The sequence below is a fragment of the Schistocerca americana genome, chromosome 2 (assembly GCF_021461395.2).
Source record: "Schistocerca americana isolate TAMUIC-IGC-003095 chromosome 2, iqSchAmer2.1, whole genome shotgun sequence".
Classification (NCBI taxonomy): domain Eukaryota; kingdom Metazoa; phylum Arthropoda; class Insecta; order Orthoptera; family Acrididae; genus Schistocerca; species Schistocerca americana.
This window is the reverse complement of record NC_060120.1, coordinates 222409799-222420546: the sequence shown is the minus strand read 5'-3', so window position 1 is coordinate 222420546 and position 10748 is coordinate 222409799. Positions and strand designations below refer to the sequence as shown.

Sequence of the window (10748 nt, the reverse complement as noted above, 5' to 3'; positions counted from 1 at the left end):
TAAGAAACAGCGACTTCTCATAACAGGAGTAAAAGAAAGCTTAGGGCACCGGACTGAGAGATGTAGAAAGTAGAATATTTGACTGTCAGTGGAGAAAAATGTTTCACCTTCAGTAACTACCATGAAAGAATCTTATAGCATGATCGCTTGCATAACTTAAGGAAATCCTAGTCATATGTAAAGCCGTGTGTGGAATCAAAGTTATTATCTGACCGATGGGAGAGTTGTCACAGAGATGTTGAAAGATCTGAACAGGCGGACTCTTTGTAGATAGATATAAAGAAAAACCACTCCGTCTTCAGGCCACAAGTGGCCCACCGGGACCATCCGACCGCCGTGTCATCCTCAGATGAGGATGCGGATAAGAGGGGCGTGTGGTCAGCACACCGCTCTCCCGGTCGTTACGATGGTTTTCTTTGGCCGGAGCCGCTACTATTCGGTCGAGTAGCTCCTCAATTGGCATCACGAGGCTGAGTGCAGCCCGAAAAATGGCAACAGCGCATGGCAGCCCGGATGGTCACCCATCCAAGTTCCGTCCACGCCTGATTGCGCTTAACTTCGGTGATCTAACGGGAACCGGTGTACCCACTGCGGCAAGGCCGTTGCCTAGATAAATATAAGCTATCTCGGAAACTCCCTTTTACGTTCAGCAACCGGCTTTGAGTGATGACTCTGTGAATATACGACAAGCTGTTACGTTTCACTTCCGTAACATTCGCTTTCTTTAACGAAGACACAGATATTTAATTATAGCATCACTCCAGTAATGAATAAAGCTGATATTACTGTCCGTGGCGTTGGGAAACTGTTAAAATAGCTAAAATTAAACTAGGCTCCAGTACCGATTGGAATCGCTGTAAGTTTCTAAACAGAATCGGCAACTAAATAGCTGCAATCTTAACTATAATATACAGTGGCTCCGCTGAACAAAGTACTGTGCCTAGTGATTGGAAGAATGCGCAGGTCACACCTGTTTACAGTAAGGCTAGCAGAGGCTATCCAATCTCACTGACGTCCATGTGTGGTAGAATCCTTGATCACATTCTGTGCTCAAACATAATGAGGTGTATCAACAATAATTACATTATCCACGTAACATGCATGGGTTCCAGTAACATCGACCATGCGAAACCCTACCTGCGCGTTTCTCACACGGCACAATGGAAGACATGGATTATGACTGTCAGATGGACATAGTATTCCTTGAGTTTCAAAACTTAATTGACACACTGTCACATCATTTTGTTAACAGAAGTACGACTATGTAAGGCATCAAATAAAATTTGTGACTAGATTGAAGGATTCTTGTTAGGCACGACAAACTATGTTAGCTGGATGCAGATTTACTGACAAAACTAAACGAAAACATGACCCAGGGAAATGTGCTGACACTCTCCTTCATATTATCTATAGTTGGTCCCTGTATTACGTGTGCAGGCAGGTGCTCTCTATCCAAAGCTTTATGTTACGTTTCCCCTGATGGAACTTTCTTTTGTTTTTGCGTATCAGTAATTAAATGGGCGAATATTCTGATTAAGGCGTAAGTATTTACCTTTTTAAACATCATGGCATGTATACTATTTTCGTTTGTTTTTGAGACAACGTGCTACCCTGTGTTACTATCTACGATCTTCTGCCGTACACAAAAGCCATAATATGTAGGTTGATTTACAGTTTATGAAATACCTAATAAGTTAATTCAAACATATGAACGTTTACATAGAATGCCATCTGCTGCGTTTCTTCTTCCTCATCGTCATATTCGTTTAGCTAATTTTTAGTAACGGGAGAAACTGCCTGTGCCCAGTAGGTCGAAAACAGTAATCTATCAATGTGACCTTTAGACTTGTGAATCACGGATTCCATGAGTTTTAGGTACTTTATAGAGGGACCTTTTATTATCTGGCTAGCGGCTTTTCATGCGACGACCCCTAGTTTCCGATAAAATCGATCTTGAAGTTCTATGCGTTTCGACTGTATCCATAAAGTTTAACACGTTTGCAGAAAGCGAGCGCAGTGCCACGGTTGAAATTTACACCTATCATGCAGGCGGTACCAGTTCAAATCCTGCCCATGCCCAATTATTTCTTAATTTAGTTATACATACCTAAATTATGAAATAAAAGTATATGGGCAGGATTTGAACCGGTATCACCTGCATGATAGGTGTAAATTTCAACAGTGGCGCTGCGTTCGCTTCCTGCAAACGTGTCAAACTTTATGGGTCATTAAACAGTATGTCCCATGCACAATTATTCAAAAATTGTCATGGAACTCCCTGACAGTTTAAAACTGTGCGCCGGTGCCCGGACTCCAACTCGGAACGTTTGCCTTTCGCCGCCAAGTACTCTACCAGCTTCCGCAATTACAACTCTGAGGACGTCTCGTGATTCGTGCTTGGGAAGCTCAGTTTCTAGAGAAAAGCAAAGGTTCCAAGTTCAATTCTCGGCCTCGCACACAGTTTTAACCAGCCAGCTTTAATCTCCCAGCAAGTGTCATATCAACGGACACTCCGCTGCACAGTGAAAATTTCGTTCTCAAAAATAATCATTTTCGTCGTAGTAATTTCATTAATAAATCAATAATTACAGCACAGTTTTTTTTCAAATGTGTATTACATCTGTTACAAAAGAGATTACGGACTCGTCTTACTCTCTCTTTCTTGCTTCGTTTGCTGTGGATACACTATGCTACGGAGGGTATTTGATAGATGAAAACGAAACATAATTTCATAGAATATCACGTGCACTTTATTTAAGGTACTGCTTTGCGAGCAGAAGGATGTTCCGAAGCAAGACCGGGAAACACCTTTCAGATTCAAAAAGAATCTTCTTTCTTCGATGCAGACCAGACGTATTTAATTGTTGCTGTCAAAGCAGGTTTATAAAATTCTGTCTGAATTCAATTGTGTGTTTGCATGCAATCTTCACTCTAAGAGATTTCTCCATTAGCCTTTACCAAGTCGGGAGCATTTTGAATTTTTTTCCGTCAAAATTTTAACCTGCCTCTAAAAATATACATCACTGGTTAGGCAAAGTGAAGTACATTTGGGTTGGACAATTTTTACGGTCTACGTGCATGCTTTTATATAAGCTACAAAAAGTTAATCATGAAGTGATCAGTCTGCCCTCCCCACACATCAGAAATGCAAAGAAATTTTTCTTGTTCCACATACAGAAGAATGGCAGATTTTTAAATACTCTTCGCATAGCCTTCTGTAATCTTAGCCAGACCTTTTAATTTATGAGTCACTTCTTTTTGAAGATTCCAAACAAATTTCCCGAATCATTCTTGCACGCATAAGAAAGCGTAAGAGAATTTCCTTGTGCTATGAAAGAATGACTTGGCAACGGCTTTGCCGCAGTGGCTACACCGGTTCAAGTGAGATCACCGAAGTTATGCGCTGTCGGGAGTGGTCGGCACTTGCATGGGTGACCATCCGGGCCACCGTGCTCTGTTGCCATTTCTCGGGGTGCACTCAGCCTCGTGATGCCAATTGAGGAGCTACTCGACCGAATAGTAGCGGCTTCGGTCAAGAATACCATCTTACGACCGGGAGAGCGGTGTGCTGACCCCACGCCCCTCCTATCCGCATCCTCCTCTCAGGATGACACGGCAGCCGGATGGTCCCGGTAGGCCACTCGTGGCCTGAAGGTGGAGTGCTTTTATGAAAGAATGACTTATCTTGCTCCTCTCGGTTTTCGCTCCTCCTTCTGCAAGGAATCTCTAGTACATCGACGGGTCCTGGCAGCCGGTGTGATCGGTATTAATTACATAATCGAGGTCAGACTGAGGGTTGAGTACTTTCGTGCTTTTCTGTAATCCTTCGGAATCTGCTATCACTTTCTCGATTTTAGCACACTCTTTGCAGCTGTCCAAACACTCGGACGTTTCACTATTAAGTACAAACGGAACAAGTATTTGAAAAAAAAGTGATTTGTAATTATTGATTTATAAAAGAAATTACAATGGGAAAAATATATGTGAATAGATTTGCGTAAAATATACTTGTCAATGATATTCTATACGATGAAACTGCAAAAAAGATATACTGTTAAGATGTGAACCCATAACGTCAGCGTGGTTGTCATGTACCTCAGTATCTGTGCTATGCTTATGCTCGCTTGGCCTAACAGAGTTTTTTTTTTGTTTGTTTTTTGTTTTCGTTGAATTTGGGGTGGGGGTGGGCGGACGTCATAAACTAGGGGTCATCGTATGAAAAGTGAAATCCGTAATTAACAAGTATGATGGTCCCCTCGTCGGAGTGATTTAAACGCAGGTAAGAGCAATACTACATCCTTTCAGTCTTTTCAGCTGTCCTGCTCTGGAGGTACCCTTCCTTCACGAGAGTTCCGCAAGCGGATAATTTCGTTGTTTAACAGGATCTACATTGAGAAAGAAGTAATCGTATTAAGAGGCCACTGACTGAGATATTGGTTAAAAAGTTCTGTTTTAGAGACAAAAACTCGTTTATATTTTTGCACTATCTTAAATGGTCGTCGTCAAACCTGAACATAAAGACGCACCGAAGTTCCTCCATATAAAATTACTTATACGATATAAACTAGAATTTACTTTAAAATACTCTCAAAATAATGCAGTGCTGGGAAGTCGTAGTTCCCTGAGTGCTATGCATAGTGATTAATCCACGAATTGTTGGCATAGAGTTTATGTATCAGAACCGAGGAAATAAAGCAGCTTTTGCTACCGCCATTTGGTAGTATTTCAATACTGATAAATGAGAGTACGTTGCGAAACTCATCTTAAAAGAGGAAGTGTCTGCCATGTGTAACATAGTCGAAGAACACCTCTTCTTTAGCAAATTTTTATATGTTGCACGCCAGTATGTTATGAAACCAAACTGAAGTCTGATAAGCAGATACTCAATTGTCAAGTGAAGACATGAAGTACGTAAAGAATCCCCCGAGATCATGCTATGACAAAAGGTCCGTCCTGATCGCATAAATTACGCCTTTCACAGTTACCGGTTTCGGCCCTTTCCACCTTCAGATATGTTACAATAGAAAAATAATGGTATAACAGCCCGAGTTCTATTAGCTACAGAAATTTCTACAACAAGCCTAGTAATACATCAGCTAACACAGAGTGACTAATATAAAATCGCAACACCAAAGAAGGAGCTGTGCCGCATGAACTTAAGTTGGAAAGTGTATTTTTACATGTGAAAGATGACGTATGTTCAAATTTAGCACCAGTTGAATGAGAGTGGGGCTAGTTCCGTCACTATGAGGATGCAAATCAGGTTTGCTTTAAATATACTATGTAATGGTTTGCTTTAAATATACTCTGTAATGGTGTGGGTTCCTGTAGTCATGTCCTAGCTCATGAACCACGGGCAACGTATGAGTGGCCAAGTAAGTGCTCGCGACAGTCGAGATACCAGTTACTTTGGAATAAGGCTGGGCATCTCGGACATATTTTGAGTCGTGGTCACCTTTGTGCTCATACGGCAAAGACTACCAAATCCACCGGTTAGTCCCTCAACCGTTAGGGGTAGTACCAAATGGGACCTGGGGCAAGTAAGGCTAGCAACCTGCTCCCCTGGTACTTTAAATATGATGCTGGTAACAATCAGAGCAAAATGCCTCAGACGTTTGGAGGTGACGGAGTCCCACCTCTAACTGACAAACCAGGGACTCCTAAGATACGACTTGGAAAACAAATGGTAATGAGATGGGGAGCTATTAATATCAATGGGGGCTACTCTGGGAAGAAGGTAGAGCTGGCAGAGGCTGCAAGTAAGATGGGGCTGGACGTTTTAGCTGTTAGTGACATTCGGGTAAGGGGTGAGAAAGAAGAGGAAGTGGGAGAACACAAGGTCTACCTGTCAAGAGTCACAGCAGGAATAGCACAATGGGGTGTAGGGCTTTACATCAGGAAAGAAATGGAACCCAGCGTAGTTGCAATAAGGCATGTAAACGAACGACTGATGTGGATAGATTTGACAGTGACTAGCAAGAAAATTAGGATTGTGTCAGTATATTCGCATTGTGAAGGGACAGATCAAGACAAGATGGATAGTTTTTATGAGGCACTCAGTGATGTAGTTGTTAGAGTAAAGGACAAGGACAGCGTTCTGCTCATGGGTGATTTTAACGGCAGGATTGGAAATCGAACAGAAGGGTACGAAAAGGTTACGGGTAAATTTGGAGAGGATATGGAGGCCAACAGGAACGAGAAACCACTCTTGGATTTCTGTGCCAGTATGGGCTTAGTAATCACAAATTCCTTTTCTAAACATAAGAACATTCACCGGTATACTTGGGAAAGCAGGGGAACCAGATATGACTGTATAATAACAGATCAGGAATTCAGGAAGGCTGTGAGGGACACACGTGTATTCAGGGGATTCTTTGATGACACTGATCATTATTTAATCTGCAGTGACATTGGGATTGTGAGGCCGAAAGTGCAGGAGGTCAGGTCCATATGTAGGAGGATAAGAGTGGAGAAACTTCAGGATAAGGAAATCAGGCACAAGTACATAACAGCGACCTCAGAAAGGTACCAGTTTGTTGAATGTAGTCAATTACAGTCATTGGAAAAGGAATGGACAACGTACGGGACGCACTACTAGAAGTGGCTAAAGAATGTCTTGGAACAGTAATGTGTAAAAGCAGGATGAAGCAAACAGCTTGGTGGAATGACACAGTCAAGGCAATCTGTAAAAGGAAAAAGAAGGCATATCAAAAATGGCTACATACTAGAACTCAGGTAGACAGAGAAAGTTATGTTGAAGAAAGAAACAAAGCCAAACAGATAATTGCAGCATCCAAGAAGAAATCTTGGGAAGACTTTGGAAGCAGGTTGGAGACTATGGGTCAAGCTGCTGGAGAACCATTCTAGAGTGTAATTAGCAGTCTTCGAAAGGGAGGTATGAAGGAAATGACAAGTATTTTGGACAGGTCAGGAAAACTGCTGGTGAATCCTGTGGATGCCTTGGGCAGATGGAGGGAATATTTTGAAGAGTTGCTCAATGTAGGTGAAAATACGATCAGTAATGTTTCAGATTTCGAGGTAGAGTGGGATAGGAATGATGATGGAAATAGGATCACATTTGAGGAAGTGGAGAAAATGGTCAATAGATTGCAGTGCAATAAAGCAGCTGGGGTGGATGAAATCAAGTCGGAACTCATCAAATACAGTGGAATGTCAGGTCTTAAATGGCTACACAGTATAATTGAAATGGCCTGGGAGTCGGGACAGGTTCCATCAGACTGGACAAAAGCAGTAATCACACCAATCTTTAAACGTGGAAACAGAAAAGATTGTAACAACTACAGAGGTATCTCTTTAATCAGCATTGTGGGTAAAATCTTCTCAGGCATTGTTGAAAGGAAAGTGCGAGTATTAGTTGAGGACCAATTGGATGAAAATCAGTGTGGGTTTAGGCCTCTTAGAGGTTGTCAGGACCAGATCTTTAGCTTACGGCAAATAACGGAGAAATGCTACGAGTGGAACAGGGAAATGTGTCTATGCTTTATAGATCTAGAAAGGGCGTATGACCGGGTTCCTAGGAGGAAGTTATTTTCTGTTCTACGAGATTATGGAATAGGAGGCAAACTTTTGTAAGCAATTAAAGGTCTTTACATGGATAGTCAGGCAGCAGTTAGAGTTGACGGTAAATTGAGTTCATGGTTCAGAGTAATTTCAGAGGTAAGACAAGGCTGCAACCAGTCTCCACTGTTGTTCATATTATTTATGGACCATATGTTGAAAACAATAGACTGGCTGGTGAGATTAAGATATGTGAACACAAAATTAGCAGTCTTGCATATGCGGATGACTTAGTTGTGATGGCAGATTCGATTGAAAGTTTGCAAAGTAATATTTCAAAGCTAGATCAGAAATGTAAGGACTATGGTATGAAGATTAGCATCTCCAAAACAGATGTAATGTCAGTAGGAAAGAAATATAAACGGTTTGAGTGCCAAATAGGAGGAACAAAGTTAGAACAGGCGGACGGTTTCAAGTACTTAGGATGAATATTCTCACAGGATGGCAACATAGTGAAAGAACTGGAAGCGAGGTGTAGTAAAGGTAATGCAGTGAGCGCTCAGCTACGATCTACTCTCTTCTGCAAGAAGGAAGTCAGTACCAAGACTAAGTTATCTGTCCACCGTTCAATCCCTCGACCAACTTTGTTGTATGGGAGCGAAAGCTGGGTGGATTCAGGTTACCTTATCAACACCGTTGAGGTTACGGATATGAAAGTAGCCAGGATGATTGCAGGTACTAGTAGATGGGAACAATGGCAGGAGGGTGTCCACAATGAGGAAATCAAAGAAAAACTGGGAATGAACTCTATAGATGCAGCAGTCAGGGCGAACAGGCTTAGATGGTGGGGTCATGTTACACGCATGGGAGAAGCAAGGTTACCCAAGAGACTCATGGGTTCAGCAGTAGAGTGTAGGAGGAGTCGGGGCAGACCAAGGAGAAGGTACCTGGATTCGGTTAAGAATGATTTTGAAGTAATAGGTTTAACATCAGAAGAGGCACCAATGTTAGCACTGAATAGGGGATCGTGGAGGAATTTTATAAGGGGGCTATGCTCCAGACTGAACGCTGAAAGGCATAATCAGTCTTAAATGATGACGATGATGTAATGGTCGTGAGCATTAGTTACCTTTAGACGGGATGACTTGATGGTAGCCAAGAATGCCTGTAAGGGGGCAAAGATGCCTTTATCAATATCTCACTGAGGTTGAACGAGGTCGTGTAAGCTGGATATCGTTTTGCTATATTGCAGAAAGACATAGCAGGAATGTAGCCACTGTACATGATTGCTGGCAGTGGTGGTCACGGGAATGTACGGTAGCAAGAAGATCGGGCTCCGTCATTCATGTGGCGCTACTAAGATGGAAGACCATCGTGATCAAGGTATGACTCTGGCGCATGGTACTGCGTCTGCAGAAGTTGAGTCAGGAGCAGTTGGCCCCACCGTGACATAACGTACTGTTAAAAGTCGGTTACTTCAAGGATGACTCTGAGCCAGACGCCCTGTAGCGTGTATTCCGCTGACCGCAGGTTACCACCACCTGCGACTTCAGTGGTGACTAGCGAGAACTCCCTGAAGGGCTGGTTCTGCCTCGGTCTCAGTGTTGGCCCTGTGTTGAGTAGAAGGAGGCCAGTTAAGTTGTGTGCCTCCATCCAAGACCCTCCATCCAACCTGTCTGCGTTTTGTATGACAGTAGGAGCACTCCCGTGATTATCGCACCCTAACTGGAGACTGGAAGTCTGATGTGTTGACTGATCAATGATGGTTCTGCCTCAGTGGCAGTGATGGCTACGTGTTGGAGCCCAATTGACGGCCTGCGACCTGTGGATGGTAGACACACTGGACCTACACCTGGAGTTTTCGTCTGGAGTGCGATTTCTTTCGGAGCACTCTCGAGGTTATCCCACACACCCTGCCTGCAGTTTGTAAGTCAGTCTAGTTATCCGACATGCTGTGCTGTCTTCTGTGCACAAAAGACCCTTTTGAAAGACGAATCTATTCTAAACCTGATCCGAATACTGATAGTAACTTTGCAATGGGTGGAACACGGTGCTATCGCTCACGAACGACATTCGGGGGAAAAGGTACCACGCAACATATAACACAAAGAACACCGATTACCAAAAAGAGCATAATTAAACGGTCGCCATCCCACTATGGCGATGAAAGATAATAACAAAGAAAAGTAAGCAAATAATCACTGGCGTGGTAATAGAAGGTTTTCACTCTTATCCAAAACACAACACTTCACGAGACAATAAATGAATCAAAAAGCAGTAAGTTCTTATTTGCTTAGTCTGAAATACCAAATTTTGAAACTAAAGTTAAATTAAGTTGCAGGGTAAGTAAATAACTGACAGTAATTGAAATTTTGTTAAGTAAAAGAAGTCACTTTCAGTTACAACAGCGTAACGGAATGCAAAATTATAAAAAAGGCAAGCAATTTACTTTTAATTATTGAAAGGTTGAGCTGACTTTATTTTAAGCAACTGATTTCATTTTAACATAAGAACGATAAAATACGTACCAATCCAGCAGAAGTCGCTCGCTAAGCACAATACAGCACAAACGACATTGCGCATTCTTAATTCGTGCTGTATCTTTAGTTATTAGTTTTCCCAGTGAAATTTTACGTTACTTTAAGTGAATGAAGCTAATACTCAGAACTGCGAAGTCGCTCGCTAAGCCCAATACAGCACAGACGAAATTGCGCATTCTTAATTCGTGCTGTATCTTTAGTTATTAGTTTTTCCAGTGAAATTTTACGTTACTTTAAGTGAATGAAGCTAATACTCAGAACTGCTAATTAGTTAATCCTCTGTAATGCAATACAAGATGGCAGCAATGTTTATACTGAAACTGGTCTTTAGCAGACAATCAAAACTAGCAGTAAATAGATAGCCAATTTTCATAATTTTATGACGTTCGGTGATTGCATGGAAACGAAAGCGACCCTAATTGGTAATAATGTGTGAGTACAACGGTAACACAGGTTCATTGCCAGTTTTAACTACTGCAGGTTATTATTCAAGAAGGGTAGCCATCAAAGTTTGTTGAAGAAATGTCTGTGGGTAAATGGCTGTGCAATATTAGTTACATTCATCCAGCTAACAGTCTTAAGATACTGTAGTTGTGCGTCGACGAAGAATGTAGCTGATGACAATGATGAGCTTCTGCTGTTACTGCTGGTGGTGATGGTTGAGAACCATTAGCCGTCTTAAGAGCCACG

At 42.1% G+C, this 10748-nt stretch overlaps 1 pseudogene; it reads right to left on the bottom strand.

Annotated features, from left to right (window-relative positions):
• Window positions 1-489: 489 nt before the first annotated feature.
• Window positions 490-607, bottom strand: LOC124597092 (annotated as a pseudogene).
• Between the last annotated feature and the right edge of the window lie 10141 nt (window positions 608-10748).